The 24,710-nt window shown below is 48.6% G+C and overlaps 1 protein-coding gene and 1 pseudogene across 2 annotated transcripts in view; one reads left to right on the forward strand and one right to left on the reverse strand.

The window, feature by feature from the left end:
- The window catches only part of LOC147737710 (uncharacterized), a gene marked incomplete at its 5' end in the record, with an annotated part of 334,361 nt that overhangs the window by 89,762 nt on the left and 219,889 nt on the right, over positions 1 to 24,710 (forward strand).
- LOC147737711 (uncharacterized) overlaps positions 22,830 to 24,710 on the reverse strand; it is a 29,096-nt pseudogene continuing 27,215 nt past the window's right edge. The window contains exon 5 of the transcript XR_015300741.1: positions 22,830 to 22,996. The product of XR_015300741.1 is annotated as an uncharacterized LOC147737711 (transcript). The remainder of the gene's footprint in view (positions 22,997 to 24,710) is intronic.

Here is a 24,710-nt window from a genome sequence, read left to right on the forward strand (position 1 = left end):
TGAGAGAGGGCCTCACGCTCGCACAGCAGCCTCCTGCAGGTGCTGCCGGGGTGCATGTAAAAGAGGTTGGGTTTATTAGAGAGGGCCTCACGCACACTCAGCAGCCTCCTGCAGGTGCTGCCGGGGTGCGTGTAAAAGAGGTTGGGTTTATTAAAGAGGGCCTCACGCTCGCCCAGCAGCCTCCTGCAGGTGCTGCCGGGGTTCGTGTAAAAGAGGTTGGGTTTATTAGAGAGGGCCTCACGCTCGCCCAGCAGCCTCCTGCAGGTGCTGCCGGGGTGCATGTAAAAGAGGTTGGGTTTATTAGAGAGGGCCTCACGCACACTCAGCAGCCTCCTGCAGGTGCTGCCGGGGTGCATGTAAAAGAGGTTGGGTTCATTAGAGAGGGCCTCACGCTCGCCCAGCAGCCTCCTGCAGGTGCTGCCGGGGTTCGTGTAAAAGAGGTTGGGTTTATTAGAGAGGGCCTCACGCTCGCCCAGCAGCCTCCTGCAGTTGCTGCCGGGGTTCGTGTAAAAGAGGTTGGGTTTATTAGAGAGGGCCTCACGCTCGCCCAGTAGCCTCCTGCAGGTGCTGCCGGGGTGCGTGTAAAAGAGGTTGGGTTTATTAGAGAGGGCCTCACGCTCGCCCAGCAACCTCCTGCATGTGCTGCCGGGGTGCATGTAAAAGAGGTTGGGTTTATTAGAGAGGGCCTCACGCTCGCCCAGCAGCCTCCTGCAGGTGCTGCCGGGGTGCGTGTAAAAGAGGTTGGGTTTATTAGAGAGGGCCTCACGCTTGCCCAGCAGCCTCCTGCAGGTGCTGCCGGGGTGCATGTAAAGAGGTTGGGTTTATTAGAGAAGGCCTCACGCTCACCCAGCAGCCTCCTGCAGGTGCTGCCGGGGTGCGCGTAAAAGAGGTTGGGTTTATTAGAGAGGGCCTCACGCTCGCCCAGCAGCCTCCTGCAGGTGCTGCCGGGGTGCATGTAAAAGAGGTTGGGTTTATTAGAGAGGGCCTCACGCTCGCCCAGCAGCCTCCTGCAGGTGCTGCCGGGGTGCGTGTAAAAGAGGTTGGGTTTATTAGAGAGGGCCTCACGCTTGCCCAGCAGCCTCCTGCAGGTGCTGCCGGGGTGCATGTAAAGAGGTTGGGTTTATTAGAGAAGGCCTCACGCTCACCCAGCAGCCTCCTGCAGGTGCTGCCGGGGTGCGTGTAAAAGAGGTTGGGTTTATTAGAGAGGGCCTCACGCTCGCCCAGCAGCCTCCTGCAGGTGCTGCCAGGGAGCGTCTAAAAGAGGTTGGGTTTATTAGAGAGGGCCTCACGCTCGCACAGCAGCCTCCTGCAGGTGCTTCGGGGGTGCATGTAAAAGAGGTTGGGTTTATTAGAGAGGGCCTCACGCTCGCACAGCAGCCTCCTGCAGGTGCTGCCGTGGTGCGTGTAAAAGAGGTTGGGTTTATTAGAGAGGGCCTCATGCTCACCCAGCAGCCTCCTGCAGGTGCTGCGGGGGTGCATGTACAGAGGTTGGGTTTATTAGAGAGGGCCTCACGCTCGCCCAGCAGCCTCCTGCAGGTGCTGCCGGGGTGCGTGTAAAAGAGGTTGGGTTTATTAGAGAGGGCCTCACGCTTGCCCAGCAGCCTCCTGCAGGTGCTGCCGGGGTGCATGTAAAGAGGTTGGGTTTATTAGAGAAGGCCTCACGCTCACCCAGCAGCCTCCTGCAGGTGCTGCCGGGGTGCGTGTAAAAGAGGTTGGGTTTATTAGAGAGGGCCTCACGCTCGCCCAGCAGCCTCCTGCAGGTGCTGCCAGGGAGCGTCTAAAAGAGGTTGGGTTTATTAGAGAGGGCCTCACGCTCGCACAGCAGCCTCCTGCAGGTGCTTCGGGGGTGCATGTAAAAGAGGTTGGGTTTATTAGAGAGGGCCTCACGCTCGCACAGCAGCCTCCTGCAGGTGCTGCCGTGGTGCGTGTAAAAGAGGTTGGGTTTATTAGAGAGGGCCTCATGCTCACCCAGCAGCCTCCTGCAGGTGCTTCCGGGGTGCGTGTAAAAGAGGTTGGGTTTATTAGAGAGGGCCTCACGTTCGCCCAGCAGCCTCCTGCAGGTGCTGCCGGGGTGCGTGTAAAAGAGGTTGGGTTTATTAGAGAGGGCCTCACGCTCGCACAGCAGCCTCCTGCAGGTGCTGAGGGGGTGAGTGTAAAAGAGGTTGGGTTTATTAGAGAGGGCCTCACGCTCGCCCAGCAGCCTCCTGCAGGTGCTGCCGGGGTGCGTGTAAAAGAGGTTGGGTTTATTAGAGAGGGCCTCACGCTCGCCCAGCAGCCTCCTGCAGGTGCTGCCGGGGTGCGTGTAAAAGAGGTTGGGTTTATTAGAGAGGGCTTCACGCTCGCCCAACAGCCTCCTGTATGTGCTGCCGGGTTGCGTGTAAAAGAGGTTGGGTTTATTAGAGAGGGCCTCATGCTCACCCAGCAGCCTCCTGCAGGTGCTGCCGAGGTGCATGTAAAAGAGGTTGGGTTTATTAGAGTGCCTCATTCACACCCAGCAGCCTCCTGCAGATGCTGCCGTGGTGCATGTAAAAGAGGTTGGGTTTATTAGAGAGGGCCTCACGCTCACCCAGCAGCCTCCTGCAGGTGCTGCCGAGGTGCGTGTAAAAGAGGTTGGGTTTATTAGAGAGGGCCTCACGCTGGCACAGCAGCCTCCTGCAGGTGCTGCCGGGTGCGTGTAAAAGAGGTTGGGTTTATTAGAGAGGGCCTCACGCTCGCCCAGCAGCCTCCTGCAGGTGCTGCCGGGGTGCATGTAAAAGAGGTTGGGTTTATTAGAGAAGGCCTCACGCTCACCCAGCAGCCTCCTGCAGGTGCTGCCGGGGTGCGTGTAAAAGAGGTTGGGTTTATTAGAGAGGGCCTCACGCTCGCCCAGCAGCCTCCTGCAGGTGCTGCCGGGGTGCGTGTAAAAGAGGTTGGGTTTATTAGAGAAGGCCTCACGCTCACCCAGCAGCCTCCTGCAGGTGCTGCCGGGGTGAGTGTAAAAGAGGTTGGGTTTATTAGAAAGGGCCTCACGCTCGCCCAGCAGCCTCCTGCAGGTGCTGCCGGGGTGCGTGTAAAAGAGGTTGGGTTTATTAGAGAGGGCCTCACGCTCACCCAGCAGCCTCCTGCAGGTGCTGCCGTGGTGCGTGTAAAAGAGGTTGGGTTTATTAGAGAGGGCCTCATGCTCGCCCAGCAGCCTCCTGCAGGTGCTGCCGGGGTGCGTGTAAAAGAGGTTGGGTTTATTAGAGAGGGCCTCACGCTCGCACAGCAGCCTCCTGCAGGTGCTGCCGGGGTGCGTGTAAAAGAGGTTGGGTTTATTAGAGAGGGCCTCACGCTCGCACAGCAGCCTCCTGCAGGTGCTGCCGGGGTGCGTGTAAAAGAGGTTGGGTTTATTAGAGAAGGCCTCACGCTCACCCAGCAGCCTCCTGCAGGTGCTGCCGGGGTGCGTGTAAAAGAGGTTGGGTTTATTAGAGAGGGCCTCACGCTCGCCCAGCAGCCTCCTTCAGGTGCTGCCGGGGTGCGTGTAAAAGAGGTTGGGTTTATTAGAGAGGGCCTCACGCTCACCCAGCAGCCTCCTGCAGGTGCTGCCGTGGTGCGTGTAAAAGAGGTTGGGTTTATTAGAGAGGGCCTCACGCTCACCCAGCAGCCTCCTGCAGGTCCTGCGGGGTTGCATGTAAAATAGGTTGGGTTTATTAGAGAGGACCTCACGCTCGCACAGCAGCCTCCTGCAGGTGCTGCCGGGGTGCGTGTAAAAGAGGTTGGGTTTATTAGAGAGGGCCTCACGCTCGCACAGCAGCCTCCTGCAGGTGCTGCCGGGGTTCGTGTAAAATAGGTTGGGTTTATTAGAGAGGGCCTCACGCTCGCACTGCAGCCTCCTGCAGGTGCTGCCGGGGTGCGTGTAAAAGAGGTGTGGTTTATTAGAGAGGACCTCACGCTCGCCCAGCAGCCTCCTGCAGGTCCTGCTGGGGTGCATGTAAAAGAGGTTGGGTTTATTTGAGAGCGCCTCATGCTCACCCAGCAGCCTCCTGCAGGTGCTGAGGGGGTGCATGTAAAATAGGTTGGGTTTATTAGAGAGGACCTCACGCTCGCACAGCAGCCTCCTGCAGGTGTTGCCGGGGTGCATGTAAAAGAGGTTGGGTTTATTAGAGAGGGCCTCACGCTCACCCAGCAGCCTCCTGCAGGTGCTGCCGGGATGCATGTAAAAGAGGTTGGGTTTATTAGAGAGGGCCTCACGCTCCCCCAGCAGCCTCCTGCAGGTGCTGCCGGGGTGCATGTAAAAGAGGTTGGGTTTATTAGAGAGGGCCTCACGCTCGCCCTGCAGGTGCTGCCGGGGTGCGTGTAAAAGAGGTTGGGTTTATTAGAGAGCGCCTCACGCTCACCCAGCAGCCTCCTGCAGGTGCTGGCGGGGTGCGTGTAAAAGAGGTTGGGTTTATTAGAGAGGGCCTCACGCTTGCCCAGCAGCCTCCTGCAGGTGCTGCCGGGGTGCGTGTAAAAGAGGTTGGGTTTATTAGAGAGGGCCTCACGCTTGCCCAGCAGCCTCCTGCAGGTGCTGCCGGGGTGCGTGTTAAAGAGGTTGGGTTTATTAGAGAGGGCCTCACGCTCGCCCAGCATCCTCCTGCAGGTGCTGCCGGGGTGCGTGTAAAAGAGGTTGGGTTTATTAGAGTGGGCCTCACGCTCGCACAGCAGCCTCCTGCAGGTGCTGCCGGGATGCATGTAAAAGAGGTTGGGTTTATTAGAGAGGGCCTCACGCTCGCCCAGCAGCCTCCTGGAGGTGCTGCCGGGGTGCATGTAAAAGAGGTTGGGTTTATTAGAGAGGGCCTCACCCTCGCCCAGCAGCCTCCTGCAGGTGCTGCCGGGGTGCGTGTAAAAGAGGTTGGGTTTATTAGAGAGGGCCTCACGCTCGCCCAGCAGCCTCCTGCAGGTGCTGCCGGGGTGCGTGTAAAAGAGGTTGGGTTTATTAGAGAGGGCCTCACGCTCGCCCAGCAGCCTCCTGCAGGTGCTGCCGGGGTGCATGTAAAAGAGGTTGGGTTTATTAGAGAGGGCCTCACGCTTGCCCAGCAGCCTCCTGCAGGTGCTGCCGGGGTGCGTGTAAAAGAGGTTGGGTTTATTAGAGAGGGCCTCACGCTCGCCCAGCAGCCTCCTGCAGGTGCTGCCGGGATGCATGTAAAAGAGGTTGGGTTTATTAGAGAGGGCCTCACGCTCACCCAGCAGCCTCCTGCAGGTGCTGCCAAGGTGCGTGTAAAAGAGGTTGGGTTTATTAGAGAGGGCCTCACGCTCGCCCAGCAGCCTCCTGCAGGTGCTGCCAGGGAGCGTCTAAAAGAGGTTGGGTTTATTAGAGAGGGCCTCACGCTCGCCCAGCAGCCTCCTGCAGGTGCTGCCGGGGTGCGTGTAAAAGAGGTTGGGTTTATTAGAGAGGGCTTCACGCTCGCCCAACAGCCTCCTGCAGGTGCTGCCGGGGTGCGTGTAAAAGAGGTTGGGTTTATTAGAGAGGACCTCATGCTCGCCCAGCAGCCTCCTGCAGGTGCTGCCGGGGTGCGTGTAAAAGAGGTTGGGTTTATTAGAGAGGGCCTCACGCTTGCCCAGCAGCCTCCTGCAGGTGCTGCCGGGGTGCATGTAAAAGAGGTTGGGTTTATTAGAGAGGGCCTCATGGAGTACCGGGTTTTTATGGACCCGGCGGTGCCAGGGAACACACCTGAAAACTCCTGAGCTCTTCCTGTCTAGGACCACAGAAACACGAGTCTTCTAGGTGAAGTCAGACTATTGTATTTATTGGCTGCAACCAGTAACAGGTATCCTAGAAGTACAACAGCATGTAGGTTCTTAGGAGACTGCTCAAAGATACAAAGCCACCCTTCTTATTTATACGAAATATTATGCTTTAGGCACAAATTCCTTATTTTACAATCAGTCGTTCACATATTTTACCACAAACAGAGAACAGCATCATGATGACAAGCCCAAATTCTAATAATTCCAGTCCATGATGGATTACCCAGCGAAGTCCAGTATTTCCATCAGATATCGTCGGACCCCCAATAAAACAGGGAACCTCCTCCTCGTAAAGTTAGTCATAAAACAAAGAACGGGGACAGGTGTATGTAAGATTAGACGTGTTTTGTGTGCGATGAGAGGTTTATGACATGCTGCACCTTGATAGGAATCTAGCTCGGCCACTGGGAGAAAGGCCTGGCCGAACCGGCTTGGCTTTGGGTGGTGGAGTCAGCTTGCCCAGGTCACAGAGGAGTCAGCTAAGGTGTACGTGTCCTTTGGACAATGACTTGGCTTTTAGTCATTTTTGCTATGTGAGGTCGATCACAAAATGGATGCCATGCACAACATGGAACCTGGAGGTTCGGAATGGAAATGCTGGGTTCAGGGTGATTTCGTCACTCGATCGTGACGAACATGCTTGTGCATAGTATACTCGTCATTCTCGGTCTGCTGATACCAAAATCGTTCTGATACGATGATGTTTATGAGGGGTCCGGAATCAAAGTCCCACAGACCCTCCTTTTGCCCTTACATAGGCAAAACAACCAGTACCCAGGCTAATCTGAGTCCAGGTCTATGTTCACGAAGTCATTGAGATGTTGCTGTAGCATCATCCTATTACCTAGCTCCTTTCTTGATTCAGGTTTCCGTATACATGATGTGGCACAGTGGGCACATACTGCAGGAGCACACTGTATACATAGGCAGAGCAGGAACAGAATGGCTAAGGTCGATCCGATGAATATTAGCAATTTCCATCCCCAGGTCGATATCAGTTCCCAGAGCCACCCCATTAGTGACCAGTCTCCCTTATCCACATGAATTGATTCAGAGAATTTGTGTAGTCTGGAGATGGCCTGGTATACTGTTGGAGCGTTATCTGGGATGAAAATGCAACAACTGGATTGGATCACCTTACCTACCCCACCTCGGTCTGCGAATATGACGTCTAACGCGACCCTGTTCTTAAGGGTCATAAGGCGGTCTGACTGGAGCTCTGCAGTTAGGTTACTAAGGGCACCGGTAGTTTCAACTATTTCAGATTCAACTACCCTTGTCAATTTGCGAATGTTCCTGCTGTTCACCATGGGCCCCCAAAACGGCAGAAAACCTTTTACGAAGTCGCCAAGTTCTTGACCCGTGGTGTCGTCTTTATTCACGACACCTCTAACTATCCTTGTCCTATGGCAATCTGCTGTGGCCGTGTAGGTGGGTGGCAACACAAACGAGACAAAGCACGTGCCCGAGAATTCAGCGGGCAACCATGTGTAAGCTCTATCATTGCAGCCGAAATAGGTACCCTTAGTGGCAAAGAACGGAGGAGAGGTCTGGGATGAGAAGACATAAGTTTCAGTACAGACACTCTTCCCTAACAGAGCTAGGGGATTCTTGCCATTTCCCTGCAGACATAGGTGACCCTGATGGGGTACGATCCATATTGGGGAGGATCCCTTTGTTAGCATACTCTTACTTAATGCTGTTCCATACCCTGATGTGTTCCATCTGTTGTGAGCTTTTAACTCATCTCTGTGAATGGTTTTATATGTGTCAGCGTTTCTGCTCATGTTTGTGATTCCTGCCACTAATGCTTTATTGCTTGAGTTACTTCTCGTGGAACGTGGCGGATATGGTTCGAGGGCAAATAGGAACATTGTCTGAAATGCCCATAAAGAACCGTAGTAGCTGAACGGTAAGACAAAATATGGGATACCTTTGTCCGTTGTGTGTGGCATAAGACCACACACCCAACAATTTGTCATGTTCATTATCGACTGATGTCGGTGTAGGAGCTGAACGAATGAATTATTTGCAAATTCCAATCTTCTGGCAGATTCGTGTTCAGGCAGGGGGTGAAAGGAATGGGATAAAGCAAGAGGAGGAGGTGTAGATTGTGTAGTGTGTGCGAATGACACTCGAAAGGTGAATAAGGCATAGCCTTTTAAAAACGTCATTATACTACACAACATAAAAATACATGTTATCACGAATCGTGTTCTTTTCATCACAGCACATATTCTCTTTTCAATGCTCATTGGTTTGGCAGGTCTCTCCGTCCTGAGAAACCCCATCCTCTAGAATTGCTGCCCACGGCGGTTGGGTGTTCTATGCTAAAGGATGCTTCTGTTGGCCCGGGGCAACTCCCTTAGACCAACCAGAACCGTTGACCAAACGTCTTCGGCTGCACCCCAGAGACTTGGGCAGCCGCGGCCCTGCAGCGGAACCTGGATGGCGGTTCGAAGAACAAAAATAAGCAAGTTTCTCAGAGGGGGAGAGAGCTGCACTTTTCAAAAAGGAAAAAAAGATTTTTATTAGTCCATAGTCATAGCTCTTTGTCTCAAATTGTAACGTTTTTCCAGGCGTAAAAGATTTTTTTATTTGTCCATAGTCATAGTTCTTGGTCTCAAGTTGTAACGTGTCCTTCCAGGCGTTGTCTGATCCTGGAAGAGGAGTTCAGGCTCCGTAGTGTTCTTTTGCATTGAGAGTGGCACAGATCCTTGCAGAGTGTCGTTACTCTTGCGTGCAGAGTTTGTTTCTTTTATCTGTGCCTCACTGAAGAGCGGGTTACGGGGCAAACTTTCAGTCTCAGATTCAACAGTCCCCTTTTGGACCCATTGGTCACGCGGCCAGGGCAACGGAATCCGTTTACAGTGGACTCCGTGCACCCAGCTCTTCTTGCCGTGCACTCGGACCGCGGTGTGGGTTGCCAGCAGCACCTGATGGGGTCCCGTCCAGCGAGGCTGCTCGTTCTTCGTCCACTGGAAGTTTCAAACCAGGACCCAGGTGCCAGGTTCAATAGCATGGCCTGGATCATCAGAGGCTGATGGTAGGGAACTGTGAACCTGCTGGTGTAAAACACGCAATTTAGTTGTCAATTCGTACAAATAGTCAAGCAGTACAGGATGTTCTATCTCACTGAACTTCGTTGGCCTTGGCACCCCTCATATGTTGGCCGGACGGCCGAACACGATCTCGTAGGGACTAAGTCCCATTCGCGAGTGTGCGTCATTCGTGTTGATAGGAGTGCCAAGGGTAGAGCATCGGGCCATTTAAGGCCAGTGCTCGCTTGGATTTTGGCCAGTTTTAGTTTCAGGGTGCCATTATAGCACTCTACTAATCCAGCTGATTGGGGGTGATTTGCAGCGTGGAACTTTTGATGAATGCCTAGCCCTTCACATACTCTCTTCATCACTCGTCCCACAAATTAACTCCCGTTATCACTCCTTACAGTTCTTGGCATTCCGAATCTAGGGAAAAATTCCTTGACAAGGGCTTTAGCTGTCGATAAGGCGCTATTGTCTTTCATGGGGTATGCTTCGATCCATCTTGAAAAAGCACAAACAACAACGAGTACGTATTTTAGGTTGTTGCACCTTTCCATGTGGATGTAATCTAGCTGCAAAACCTCGAACGGGTACGTAGGAGGGGCAAAATGACCAGCTGGAGTTGGGGTTCCCCTACCAGGATTGTGTTTCAGGCACACCATATAATTTTTGACTTGGGATTTTAGTGTTCTGCCATACCGAAGCCAACAACTTGCAAATCCCTTTCGCACTAATGTGTGCCATCTCGTGCACCATTGTAACCACTGCAGGTACATACGCATCGGGTAGCAACCAACGCTGATGTTCCAACAATTCAAACCAACAACCATTCGCATCCATTTTACCCATTCTTTCTCTCCACACCTTCAGTTCTTTCTCTGTGGCTTCATTCTGAATCGATTTCACAAATTCAATTGAATCTTCGCACATTCCTCTATCCGGAACCCATCTCGCCGGACTCATTACATACATTCGACTCATCACATCCCTTGCAGTCCCTTTCGCAACTTCATCCGCGAACGCATTTCCACGACCAACATCATCTGTAACTTTTTTGTGGGCACTGCACTTTACAATCGGCACTTGTAACGGCAAGGTTAGTGACTCGAGAAGCTCATTCACCAGTTGACTGTGTTTGATTTTAGCGCCATGTGAGGTCAGAAATCCACGTTCACGCCACAATCGTCCAAAACTATGAGCGACGCCAAAGGCGTATTGACTGTCCGTGTACACATTCACTCGTTTACCTTTCGCCAACACGCATGCTCTCGTGAGTGCAATCAATTCTGCTGCTTGTGCAGAGTTATGTGGGATACGTGCGGTTTCGACAATAGTATGCAAAGTCGTAACAGCATATGCCGCAGTCGTATCACCATTCGGCAACTTGGAGCACGAACCATCACCCCACAAAATACCATCGCATTCTGTAAGAGGAGTGTCCCTAAGGCCCACTCTTCCTCTCGTTTCTTCTTCTGTCCTAAAGAAACAATTGTGTTGCTTTTCAGCATCCTCTGTCTCAACTAGGGTTGGTAACAATGTGGCTGGGTTCAAAGTAGTGCATCTTTTAATGTGAACGTGACTTGCTAGCAAAGTTAACTCATAACCTGACAGTCGAGCACTAGTTAAGTGTTGTGTCCTGGTTCTATTCAACAAGGTATCTACCGCATGCGGAACCATCATGACCAGCGTGTTATTCATTACCAATCCAGATGATTGTCGTATAGACACGGCTGCTGCTCTTAAACAACTTGGCAATGCCCTAGCTACTGGATCGAAAGTCGACGAGAAATATGCGCATGGACGTTGCTTGTCACCAAAAGATTGTGTCAATACAGATAATGCACAACCTTCCTTCTCGTGGACATATAGTGTAAAGGACTTACTGTAGTCGGGAGTGCCCAACACAGGAGCCGAACACAATGCATCACGCCATTCGGAAAAACTTGTCTGACACTCTTCAGACCATGGAATGGGATTTGGTGTATCTTTATGAGTTAATGCCACCCGAGGTTTGGCCAACAGCGAGAAATTCGGTATCCATCGTCTGCAATATGATGTAATACCTAGGAAAGCACGCACTTCTTTTTGTGTCCTTGGCACACTCAATTTCGCAATTGCCTGAATTCTTTCTAGGGTTAGCTTCCTTCCCTCCTTCGATAAGAGGTGACCTAAGTAGGTCACTTCTTGTCGGCAATATTGTAACTTAGAGAGAGACACTTTGTTATGGAAATCGGACAAGTTACGCAACAATGAAAATGTACTTTCCTTAAAAATCTCCTCAGTATCTGCAGCTACGAGCAAATTGTCAACGTACTGAACAAATGTAGCACCGTCAGGTAAAACAATCGTGTCAAGCTGTCTTTTCAAAGCCTGACTGTATATTGATGGACTTTCACAGTAGCACTAAGGAGCGCGCTTGAAGCGGAAGCTTCGGCCTCCTAAACTGAATCCAAAAATATCCCTGCTCTCCTCTGCAATCGGTATGCTGAAGAAAGCATTCTTCAAGTCTATCACCGAGAACCAAGTGGCTGAAGCTGGAATCATTGTCAATAGGGTAGTTATGTTGGGTACAACTGGAAACTGTGGCACAACGATCATATTTACTTCACTTAAGTCAAACACAAATCTATAGACAGGTGGCTGAGAAGGATCAGTGCATTTCAAGACAGGCAGAACCGGACTATTACAAACGTTGCCCCTCGTTTCTTTGATTACGTCTTTTTCAATCAAGTCATAAATGATCGCTAACAACGCCTTCTCGCCTTCGTTAGAGATCTTGTATTGGGGAATGCGTGGTAATCTGACATTGGCTTTTAGTGTCACAACATATGGTGATATTTCCAACAGACCCAAATCATTGGGACCAGTGGCCCAAAGAGTATCCGGAAGAGAAGACAATTCTGGTGGGATTTTATCCTTCGATAAATACATCGGGGAGACTACTCTTTTACCTAGCGTGAGTTGTACTCCTGAAGGAGAACAGTACAGAGTCGCGCATAGTCTTTTTAACAGATCCAGTCCCAACAAATTTTCACAGCAACCTGTGGTAAGAATGAGGGGTGCTTCGATTTTACAAGGTCCAACAGAAAGAGACATAGGACTAGAAATCGGATTCCTAATCGGGGCGCCAGAAAAACCTACTGAAACATTCATTTCGCCAGACAAAGGTGCGCCAGGGAGTTTCGAGTGCATAATAGAACTCTTTGTAGCACCAGTATCCAGCAGAAAAGGTTCTGATGTAATTACCTCAACATAAGGTCCGTTCTGATCTACTGGAACTGAAACAACTCCCTCTCTTTGTCCATGGCTGTCCTAGCAACCATTTCCTATTGTGTTTTCATCCTCTGTATAATAGTTATCAGCATAGTACTGAGCTGTCCTTCTGGATGGGCTATTCTGTTGGTCAAAACTGTTCATTGAATTCTGCGGTGGAAATGGACGTGCGTTTTGTGGGGGCGCACCGCGTCCCCTACCTCTAGGTGCTTGTTGAATGCCACGGCCTCATACGCCAGTAGCACCATTCATACGTTGTAACAAAACCGGGCAACTATTCTTGAAATGACTTACCTCTTTACAGTATGCACACTGATTAGAACAATATGGTTCACGTCGTTGAGGAAAATCGTCTCTCTGCGAGTTCCTCGAATATTGCTGAGGCTGCTGATAATTGCGCTGACTATTAGTGCGGGGTGGATAGGCTTGCTGCAACAGAACTTTAGTCTTTTTGTCTGCCCTCTCTAACTCATCTTTGCACCTATTTTTGTAGTACTGTGCTGACGTTGAGACAGCCCAAGCACTTTCGGAATCCTTCAACTCAGCGCACAACTCTGGAAGCAAATTATGCACGAATTTGTCGACGAACAATCTCTGGCCACCTTCAGTAGCCATGTCCTGACCACTGTGATCTACAAACGTTTCCTCAAATCGTGTGAAGAAATCGGACACCATTTCGTCCTTCTTCTGCTTACACGTGGACAACTTGTCCCAATTCACGCGCACTTCATGTAAGAAATTATTCTACCAGGCAGTTCTGCTATTAAAGGCTCAGGTTTAGCGCCACCAATTTGTCTGTTATCCACGGCGGCAATATTAGCCCAAGTGTCACCTAACTCCTGATCGTGATCGCTGTGGCGAATCTTTCCCCATAAAGGCTGTGGAACCACGTTCCCAAACAACATGTCTATATCAGCCAAATTCATAATGCACGAACTTGCTGTCTGCGACAGTTCCTTATAATTAAGCATGAGCGAATTTTGCGAATCTGGCGTTCGCAAATTTTGCGAATTTGCGAACTCGCAATCCGCAAAATCCGCAAAATCCACGAATTCTCACGAATTTGCGGATTTTTTGTTTTGTGTTCGCAAGGATTTCTACCAATTCGCGAGGGTTTTGTACCAGTTCGCAATTGCGAACTTACATGTCGGCTCGCAACGGTTGCGATTATGTTGTTTCTACGTCTGGTTCATCATCACAGGTTCCCAACACCCTCTGTTTCACCCCTGCCACCCTCTGTTTCACCCATGCCACCCTCTGGTACATCAATGCCACCCTCTGGTTCATCATCACTGTAGATTATGGGGGGGAAAAGCAAGCACACCAGCCCTGCTTCAACTGACATGAATTAATTTGGGGTTGATTTATTAATGTGTCACTGTTTTAAAATTCCAGTCTGGCACCTGCTTCCTTATCTGTAATTTGCTTTCTGTTGCAGTGCAATTTTTTTTCCAGGACCTTTTAAGGCCTACTTGTAGCTATTCTATGAGCCTGCTGTGAGGGTCAGAGCAGGGCCATACAATTGTTGCAACTAGCAACTGAACTCTGGAGGGGCCCCAGTCACGAAGCAGGACAGGGAATGGTTACTAATGATGAGTTTGAACTTTTGAACCTGCTGAATGCTTTCACTTTTGCAAAACTCGTTTTTCTGCAGAACAGCATTACAGCAACTGTAATGCCCCAAACAAGCTTACTTGTGAAAGTTGATTTCTAATCCAAAAGTGATCCAAAGAAAGTCAAAAGGCCTCAAATCCCAAAAAGTGCAGGTAAATGTCAACCTGAGGAGTTATTCTGATAAAAATCATCATTTTCAGAAGGTCTATGCTGCTTGCTAGTGGATTTCTTGTGCAGAATTGCAATTTTTGTAATTTCGCGAGTGCGAGATTGTTGCTGTCTACATGTTCGCAATTGCGAACTTACACCGCACGCCGCAAAATTGTATCACCAAGAAAAAAATATCCGCTGCGTGCGAATTTGCGGATTTTCGGTAAATTCGCGAGCGTTCGCGGATTGCGAATTTACCGAAAATCCGCAAAATTCGCGAGCGGAACGGATTTTCCGCCCATGCTTACTTATAATAACTTGCAGGATTTTTACGGGGATCAGGCAATGTCTGCTTCAGGGCTAAAACTTCAGATCTCTTCCACGGAACGTGTACCCATAAGTGCTGAAAATGTAGTGGTATGGCTGGGTTGGCATTTGCGTCACCTTCCCTCCAGACCGGTGGAACTTCCCTCATGGGGACACTGTCGCACCTTCTTCCTACCAGGTGATAGTGATCGAGAGGTGGTCCCTTTACTCCGATGTGACAACAATATCTCAATCGCCCTTTCTACATCGGGACCCACGATCATGCCTTCTGCAAAATCAAACCGTACACGACACAACTCAGGTAGTCTGCATTCCAGATCATTTCCCTCCAAATCGTCCCAGAGATAAATACACATTTGCTCAAACACATGTCTCTGCTTCGGTGCTTCCCACTGACGGAAGACTTCTACGACAGACTGTACATCATACTTCACAGTGTCGAGAACCCAGTTACGTGCTAATCGATCCAGTAATTCCCTCTCTCGACGGTCGGGCAGTTGACTTCGCAACTGTCTCTGTTTCATATTCAGGGGTCGTATTAGATGACCCGAAGAAAGGTGAAAGAATGTTAGTGACAGTGTCAGCCATTCTCTGTCGAACGGACGGAGAAGCTAACGGGAGAACTGTAGAAGAACTAGGTTGAGAAAAGGTCGGAGCAGAGGAAAAAGCGGAGGAAGTGTTAGAGGAAACAGTCGGGGCATTAGGCAAAGTTGTGGAAATTGGCGGGCCTTGAGGAGGCTCCGCCAGAGGAGTAGAAACTAGTGGAGAAAGGGTTGGGGGTTGTGGGGGAGCTGTGGCTTGCGCAGCGGGGCGTGGTATGACAAAGCGTTGCGGGGTTGCAGTAGCATTTTGTGCATAGGGGGTGGTGAACTTAATAAGTGGGACATTAAAGGGTCACTTTCAGGATCTCTACTTGCTTCCTGTTCCGTATGCGGCAAAACTGGGTAGCACTTATCTACCGCTAACTTCTTTACTCTGAGCATTTGTTCGCTCTCCTGTTTTTCCTCATTATCCCTAAACGCAACGGCAGCTTGTACCATTGACATACCTCGTTTATTTCTGTTTGCTAATTTTATTTCTTTCTGTTTGGCCTCCTTGCACCATATGCGAAAAGAGTCAAACATTGCCAGCCGGGCTTTCTTCTTGAAGAGTCTAACCTCTAAATTATCTAGAATTTCTGTGTCAAAGCTACCATATTGAGGCCATTTCAGAACACCATCTTTTCTGGTATATCTAGTCCATACTTCATTATATGCGATAGGACCTACGCCATGTTTTATATAGAGTTCATATGTTGGAGTTCCAATCGGAGGAACCGGGCATGAGTCCTCCAATCGGGAATCCCTATTATAACCAAGACAAAACCAATTCCCAAGTCTGCTAAAACCAGGCATCTTCGCTCTCTAGTCTAGCTTCAAACTTCGAAGGATTATCGAATACGATAGTCTCGTGAAAACACAAATCCCTCGGTTTTGGCACTTGCAAGTTCCAATACCAAATAATCCCGAAGGATACCAAAAACCAAGAATCGAACTAAAGATTGGGAGACGCTCCACTTATACTTAACTGAGGTATCGATGACGTCACCAGAAGACTCGTCTATCGTTTCGCTCTACCAGTCATCAAGGGTCCAACACAGGGCGATAGTCAGGGCAGCAGTCCTTCGTAGCCGTCGGGACGCGGGGAACCTCGCAGCAAAGACCTTCGGGCCACGTCGACATGCAGGAATCGCTAGAGTGGCTGGCCATCCTCCGGAATTTTCACACAAAGATTCTCACGGTCCTCTGGCTTGGACCGGTACCGCTGATACCGCCCCACGTTGGGCGCCAATTGGAGTACCGGGTTTTTATGGACCCGGTGGTGCCAGGGAACACACCTGAAAACTCCTGAGCTCTTCCTGTCTTGGACCACAGAAACACGAGTCTTCTAGGTGAAGTCAGACGATTGTATTTATTGGCTGCAACCAGTAACAGGTATCCTAGAAGTACAACAGCATTTAGGTTCTTAGGAGACTGCTCAAAGATACAAAGCCAGCCTTCTTATTTATACGAAATATTATGCTTTAGGCACAAATTCCTTATTTTACAATCGGTCGTTCACATATTTTACCACAAACAGAGAACAGCATCATGATGACAAGCCCAAATTCTAATAATTCCAGTCCATGATGGATTACCCAGCGAAGTCCAGTATTTCCATCAGATATCGTCGGACCCCCAATAAAACAGGGAACCTCCTCCTCGTAAAGTTAGTCATAAAACAAAGAACGGGGACAGGTGTATGTAAGATTAGATGTGTTTTGTGTGCGATGAGAGGTTTATGACATGCTGCACCTTGATAGGAATCTAGCTCGGCCACTGGGAGAAAGGCCTGGCCGAACCGGCTTGGCTTTGGGCAGTGGAGTCAGCTTGCCCAGGTCACAGAGGAGTCAGCTAAGGTGTACCTGTCCTTTGGACAATGACTTGGCTTTTAGTAACTTTGGCTATGTGAGGGCGATCACAAAATGGATGCCATGCACAACATGGAACCCGGAGGTTCGGAACGGAAATGCTGGGTTCAGGGTGATTTCGTCACTCGATCGTGCCGAAAATGCTTGTGCATAGTATACTCGTCATTCTCGGTCTGCTGATACCAAAATCGTTCTGATACGATGAAGTTTATGAGGGGTCCGGAATCAAAGTCCCACACTCACGCTCGCCCAGCTGTCTCCAACAGGAGCTGCCGGGGTGCGTGTAAAAGAGGTTGGGTTTATTAGAAAGGGCCTCACGCTCGCCCAGCAGCCTGCTGCAGGTGCTGCCGGGGTGCATGTAAAGAGGTTGGGTTTATTAGAGAGGGCCTCACGCTCGCCCAGCAGCCTCCTGCAGGTGCTGCAGGGGTGCGTGTAAAAGAGGTTGGGTTTATTAGAGAGGGCCTCACGCTCGCCCAGCATCCTCCTGCAGGTGCTGCCGGGGTGCGTGTAAAAGAGGTTGGGTTTATTAGAGAGGGCCTCACGCTCGCCCAGCAGCCTCCTGCAGGTGCTGCCGGGGTGCATGTAAAAGAGGTTGGGTTTATTAGAGAGGGCCTCACGCTCGCCCAGCAGCCTCCTGCAGGTGCTTCGGGGGTGCATGTAAAAGAGGTTGGGTGTATTAGAGAGGGCCTCACGCTTGCCCAGCAGCCTCCTGCAGGTGCTGCCGGCGTGCATGTAAAAGAGGTTGGGTTTATTAGAGAGGGCCTCATGCTCGCCCAGCAGCCTCCTGCAGGTGCTGCGGGGGTGCGTGTAAAAGAGGTTGGGTTTATTAGAGAGGGCCTCACGCTCGCCCAGCAGCCTCCTGCAGGTGCTGCCGGGGTGCGTGTAAAAGAGGTTGGGTTTATTAGAGAGGGCCTCACGCTCGCCCAGCAGCCTCCTGCAGGTGCTGCCGGGGTGCGTGTAAAAGAGGTTGGGTTTATTAGAGAGGGCCTCACGCTCGCCCAGCAGCCTCCTGCAGGTGCTGAGGGGGTGCGTGTAAAAGAGGTTGGGTTTATTAGAGAGGGCCTCACGCTCGCCCAGCAGCCTCCTGCAGGTGCTTCGGGGGTGCATGTAAAAGAGGTTGGGTTTATTAGAGAGGGCCTCACGCTCGCCCAGCAGCTTCCTGCAGGTGCTGCCGGGGTGCATGTAAAAGAGGTTGGGTTTATTAGAGAGGGCCTCACGCTCGCCCAGCAGCCTCCTGCAGGTGCTGCGGGGGTGCATGTGAAAGAGGTTGGGTTTATTAGAGAGGGCCTCACGCTCGCCCAGCAGCCTCCTGCAGGTGCTGCCGGGGTGCGTGTAAAAGAGGTTGGGTTTATTAGAGAGGGCCTCAAGCTCGCCCAGCAGCCTCCTGCAGGTGCTGCCGGGGTGCGTGTAAAAGAGGTTGGGTTTATTAGAGAGGGCCTCACGTTCGCCCAGCAGCCTCCTGCAGGTGCTGCCGGGGTGCGTGTAAAAGAGGTTGGGTTTATTAGAGTGCCTCATTCACACCCAGCAGTCTCTCACATGTGCAGTAGAGGAGCGTGTAAGAGGTTGGGTTCATTAAAGAGCGCCTCACGCTCATCCAGCAGTCTCCTACAGTTGCTGCTGGGGAGAGTGGAAAAAGGGTTGCGTTTATAAGAGAGCGCCTCACCTTTGCCCGGCAGTCTCCCACAGGGACTGCTGGGGGTTGTAAAAGAGGTTGTGCTTGACTGAGAGAGAGTCTAGTGTTCACCTCCAGGTGCTGCTGGAAAGGGCATTGATTAGGGTGGGTTTGACAGAGAGAAATGCAGCGATTCAAGGCGCAGCTCACCTCTTTCATAAAAGGGCACCGTTAGCATATACATGTTTGCAGTGTGGTTTGCAGTTTTTGATTATGGGGAGCCACGCAGAGCTTGGCATCGCTTCCTCTCCTTTCCAATGCTTACGTGATTCTCCTGCCTTTATTCTTCACATCATTACATTTTGATTTTTCAATGTATGCTGAACTCACCCAGATAGTGGTCAATATGGATAAGGGAGGAGGCGACCAGATCCAGTCACTTACCTTGATCACTGAGGACGAGTAATTATTGAAAAACAGTTTTGGGACTGAACCCCTCCTGCTGTAAGTCTCTGTGCTGTCCACGTTAAGCTTTGACCAACCAACAGGTTTACGTCGGGCCCCTCACACCTCCCTGATGAAGAAGGCCCTAGACATACATTTCAAGCCCCCTCTGTCCATACATAAGAACTGGAGTTTACAGAATGTGTGTGAATGATTCAATCAACATTTATTTTAGAATTAATGCATATTCCATTAACTCAATCCATCAATATCATAGAACAGCGTTTCCCAAACTGAGTCACAACCCAATGGTGGGCCGTCAGCCAATTTATGGTGGGTTGGAAAAGAGTAATAAATAACGGTGCCTTTACATTTTGTAATAATCTTGTCAGATTTGCTGTGCTTAAAAAGCAGATGTCAAATTTTAGGATACGTCTTCTGACAAATCCTGCTCATTCTTTTAACATGGGGATTTCTGTTTACTTGTCTTGCTCTGACTCCAAAGCGAGAGGAGTTTTTAAGGCGAACTATGCGACAATCACACTGGTGTACATGCCGTGTGAAAGGAAAGGCTGTAGGGTGTCATGTTTTGTAACACACAACAACATATGACTACCTTCACCTTTGTAAGTTTGGAAAGCAAAATGAAATCCATTATTTTACAATTCTGAAGTGTAATGGGAACAAAGATTTTAAAAAAATCAAAACAAATCAAGACAGTTTTTACTGAAACCCGACTTCCATACATTATCATGTGTGTGCCAGACACATTTATCATTAAAGCTGTCTGCAAATCTAGTGGTCAGAAAATGTGCTGCCTGTAAATGACGCGCGTTACTGTATGATGCTTTATTATTATTATACAACGACTCACGCCTGCCATGCACAGTTCTGTTATAAATGATGTCGTTTGAAATGCTGCAGTCATGATAATAATGATGTTACAGAATATGTCACGAGCGATGTAATATGTGGGATAATTAGCTGTGCATGGGGAGGGTACGACTTATAGTTACTTTAGGGAATGAGTTATTGTTATTAGAGATAACAATAACTGTGGAATTCCAGTGGTTTTTCAGTTTAAAACAGTGCATTGACACATAACTTTTCACCTAACTATAACAACACTTTAACCTTAGTTTTTTTCTGTTAAATTCTAAGGTTGTTTTTTAATGTAATGCAAGACATAATTACAACTCATAACTATAACACCACTTTATCCCTTACTTTTTCCAGAGAATTTATAGGCTTTTTTTAAAATAAAGACCTATATTTTATTGCCATACGTAAAGCCAACCCCGCCACACATGTCCTTTGACTGTGTGCAGCATGAGGTCAGCCGCAGGGACTCGCCTGCTGCCAGTCCCTGCCTCCAAACTAATGATTTTGTTAACGAGTCTCAACACCAAATATAACAATAACTATTGGCTTCATCAAGGGGTGAACATATCATTATACAGAAAGAATATATATATATGTATATCATGTCTATAAAAATCACCAGCGCTTTTGTGAAATGTATTTCAGTAATTCACACACTGCAATGTTTAATAATAGTGACCATTATAAAAATGTTTAATAAAGTTTTAATATGAAAAAATCATGTTTGCTAGTCTTTTGTTTAACGTAATATTTATTATCAAAGCAGTTTGTGGTCTGTAAAATGTTACAAGATACACTCAAATACATAATTTTTTTAATAACACAAACATGTCTCGAAGTCTTAACATTTTTTCAGCTCACAAAAGGGAATAAGAAAAAAACACAAGAGAGCCTTGGACTTCAGCTGAAGACCATGGAGCTCCAAACAGGAGTGTTTTTGAAAAATGTGGTTAATTCTCCTGGGGTCATGGATTCAATGACCCCGGGGACTTTTAACTGTTTTAAAAAAATGTTTTATGAAGGCTGCTGCTGCTTCCCCACAACATTACTAAAATGTGTGTTGGTCCCCCCTGCTTTCTAGGTGAACCACCAAGTTGTAAAAATATGCTTAAAAGTCCCTTGCAGGGCATTATGGGGCACTCTTTCAAGGAGCAGTAAATAATAAATGTGTGGCTCCTGCCTCTCATTTATTCTTTTTTGGTGTTCTTTTTATTTAGGGTGTTCTGTGCAGCTCCACTCTCCAAGCCTATACAGTCCACAGGGACACCATACCCAGGGCCACACTCATTTTTTAGAGAAGGGGCAACACACGTCTGCAGGGCCCCAATGCCAGGCAGTTTTTTATTAGGGAGGGGGGTTGTGTACCCCCTCCCCAAGCTTCTGAAGATTCACTAAAACGACTTCTACATTCATCGCAACGGTGTCAGTGTATATTCTCTGATGTGTTTGGAGGTTTGATAAGTGACAAAAGCTCTTTACACATTCATTGCACTTGAATGGTTTTTCCCCCTGTGTGTGTTTGTTGTTGTCTTTGTAGGTCTGATATTTGCCTTAAGCTCTTTAAGCATTCTCTGCAACGGAATCCTGTGTGAGTTTGCTAGTGAATCCTTAATGCACAAGAGTCAGTTAAACTACTGTAATATCCAGTGCAATGATATGGTTGTTCGCCTGTGTGTCTTTGCTGATGAATCCTGAGCTTTGAGGAATCTCTAAACTCCTTCCATATTCATTGCAATGCCCCGGCCCCAGTGTGTGTTTGTTGGTGTTTTTTAAGCATGAGCGCAAAATCCGTTCCGTTTGCGGATTTTGCGGATTTTTGGTGAATCCGCAATCCGAGAATTTGTGGATTTTCTCGCAAAATCCGCGAACGGAACGGATTGGGGGCAAAAGTTCAAGCTTGAAGCTTGTAACTGTCCCAGGATGGCGCCAGCAAGCTGCCAGGCCATCCTGAGATAGTTACAAGCTTCAAGCTTGAACAGGAAGCACTAATAGATAAAATGAAGCAGGTGCTCGAGCACCTGATTTATTTTATCTATTAGTAACTGTATTTTAGCATGGCGCTGGCAGCTTGCCGGCACCATGCTAAAATAAGGCTCAGGGGGGTCAGGGGAGTGCACAGGAGCCCCCCCCCCTGTGATGCTGGCAGAGGCACTTGCATCCTTGACATTCACGAGCGCAATCCCCATGCAGCACCTATGACCAGGAACTTCTTTCTCCTAATCTGCTCCTCTGATTGGTCTCTGACCAATTACACACATAAGAGGCACGTGAACTTGCACAGAAGACCCCCCCCCCTACCACAGGGGACAAAGCAGGTACTCGAGTTGAGCATCAAATTCAGTAACGCATTTATCTGCCCACAAACAATAGTGAGCTTTGTCGAGGCTGGGCACAGGTCTGCTTTCTCCCCACATCTACCTTCGAAAATCAGCTGTGATGCTGCACAGAGTCACTTGCATCCTTGACTTTCACGAGCGCAATCCCCATGCAGTTGCTATGAGCAGGAGCTTCTTTCTCCTAATCTGCTCCTCTGATCGGTCTCTGACCAATTATACACATAAGAGGCACGTGAACTCGCACAGAAGACCCCCCCCACCACAAAATCTGCAAATCCGCGGATCCGCAAATCCACGGATTTTTACGGATTCGCAATCCGCGAATTCGCTAATCCGCAGATTGCGAATCCGCAAAATCCGCTCATTCTTAGTGTTTTTGTAATTCTGATAATTAACTACAGCTCTTCACGCATTCACAACAATTGTATATTTTTTCCCTAATGTGTGTTCACAGATGTGTTTGGAGGTTCGATAACCGAACTAAGCTCTTCACACATTCAGTGCCCTTGAATGTTTTTAACCCAGTGTGTGTTCACTGATGATTCCTTAATGCTGAAGATTGTTTAAAACTATTGCCACATTCACTGCAATGATATGTTTTTTTTTACCCTGTCTGTGTTCGCTGATAACTTTGTAACTATACTTTTTGACTAAAGTTCTTCACACATTCACTGCAACTAAATGGCTTTTCTACAGTGTGCGTTTACTGATGAATCCTTAATGCTGAAGAGTCACTAAAATCACTGCCACATTTACTGCAATTGTATGGTTAGTCCCCACTATGTGTTTGCTGATGTCTTTGTAACTGTGATAACCAACTAAAGCACTTTGCACTTTCTTTGCACTGGTATGGTTTTTCCCTTATGTGTAGTCGCTGATGTCTTAGGAGATATGAAGACAAACTAAAGCTCTTCACACATTCACTCAACTTAAATGGCTTTTCCCCTGTGTGTCTTCGCTGGTGTCTTTCAAGGTGTGATAACAGACTAAAGCTCTTCCCACATTCATTGCATTTCAATTGTTTTTCCCCGTGTGTGTTCGCTGATGACTTTGAAGGTGTGATAACTGACTAAAGCACTTTGCACATTCAGTGCACTTGAATGGTTTGTTGCGTTCTAATCTAGGATCCTGATCGATACTGTGACCTTATGCCCCTATTCGGCTATAAATCCATTTATTCCCTATATTGGCATAACCGTTCAAGTGCAATATTCAGAAACTCGTCTCTGGCCTCACACGAACAGCGCCACATTTCAGAATAGCTTTCTCTGCCACTTCCTTTGCAACCAATTAGTGCAATGACAAAGCAGAAGTTACTATCTGAGATTCCTAGATTAACACTCCGAGTTCTTCAACAAGATAAAAACTCAGCAACCTGGAAATCCCCGCTTGCTGTGTTTTGATTAGTAATAGAGCTCTAATGAGCACTGATAGACGATCACTTCCTAGTGACATCTTTATTGACGTCTTATGTCCAAAAACTTACGTCAAACAAGGCACCTTTCAGGTATAAATATTACCAACGTTGCCTTAAGCAATCGCTGTTGTGTTGCTGAAGCTATCAATGCCATCGCTGAAGAAGCTGTCATGCTGATGATTCCATAGCTGCTATCGCTACTGCTATCGCTGCTAACTAGCGAACGATGGTGTGGTAAACTTAGGAGCTGAACAGCCGTCCCCTGCAAAGAGCCCAGCAGATGCAAGCTGCCCGCGGACGCTGCCCCTCCTCCTCCTCCTCGACGCGCTGAGAAGAGACGCTGTCTTTCTCCTGCAGAGAAATCCAGCTACGGCGTTTCTAGTCTACCCTTGCGGGTGACTGGGATATCGACCCCCTGAAGGAGATACCAGACCTCCATCATTCTATTCCAGAGGTATGGTGTTGACTAAACCCTTAGAGAGAATTCTTGAAGCAAACCTTGGCAAAACCAACTTAACTTAAAGCTACTTACTTACTCCCCTCCCAAGTATTAGGCTTAGGTCAGGTACACTGGGGTAGGCGTAGTTAGAAGCACCAGTTGGGTATTTTAGCCTAATGTATATATGAATGTATATATGTTTTATTCCTTTTAAACCATTGTATGGCTAAGAAACCATATCAATGCTTTTACAGTATTATTTCGCAATACTTATCTTACTGTACGTACTTTTTATAATAACAAGTCTTGCAATTATGGCAATTCATTTCTCTTGTACGAGAAGAAAGACTGTTCAATAAATGTTACCCTTTATTGACAACGCCCGTCTCTCTATTCTCTACATATTGTGAAAGTAAACTGCACAACCACTGACTGAGTAAAATAACTGTCTATTGTTTCACACGACCCTAGAGATTGACTCTTGATCTGAGGAGCAAAGTTGTCATGTTGCACAGTTGTTGGAAAACTGAATCCCTTCTTGGCTGTGCATGGAAGCTGATCACTTCCTATTTCAGTCAAGAAAGTTTCCAGTGACCTCTGAGCTAGTTGGTAACAACCCCAATTAAGTTTAGCATAGTCAGTGGAGGCCTGGAAGATCCGCACTTCTACGTCGATACTACTGTTTATGTTATTCCAATGCGCAGGGCCTATTGGGAAAATAGGAACTACACTACATGGCGCCCAAACATTTGGTAAGGCGATAAACTAACGCAAGACGTTAGAGTAACTCAGTCGTGCATTTTTCACACAGACCCCTTTTCTCCCGTAAATACTCCAATAGACGTCTGGAGTGGGTGAAAGGTTAAAATCCGCCCGAACTCAGTAGGAAGAGATTCATATGTAAAGCTCTGGTTATTCAACGTTGAAGGATACAGTGTTCCATAATATTGTGCACCTAATCTTTGTCTCCTTGGAGAC

This window comes from Lissotriton vulgaris, chromosome 1_1, assembly GCF_964263255.1.
Source record: "Lissotriton vulgaris chromosome 1_1, aLisVul1.2, whole genome shotgun sequence".
Taxonomy (NCBI): domain Eukaryota; kingdom Metazoa; phylum Chordata; class Amphibia; order Caudata; family Salamandridae; genus Lissotriton; species Lissotriton vulgaris.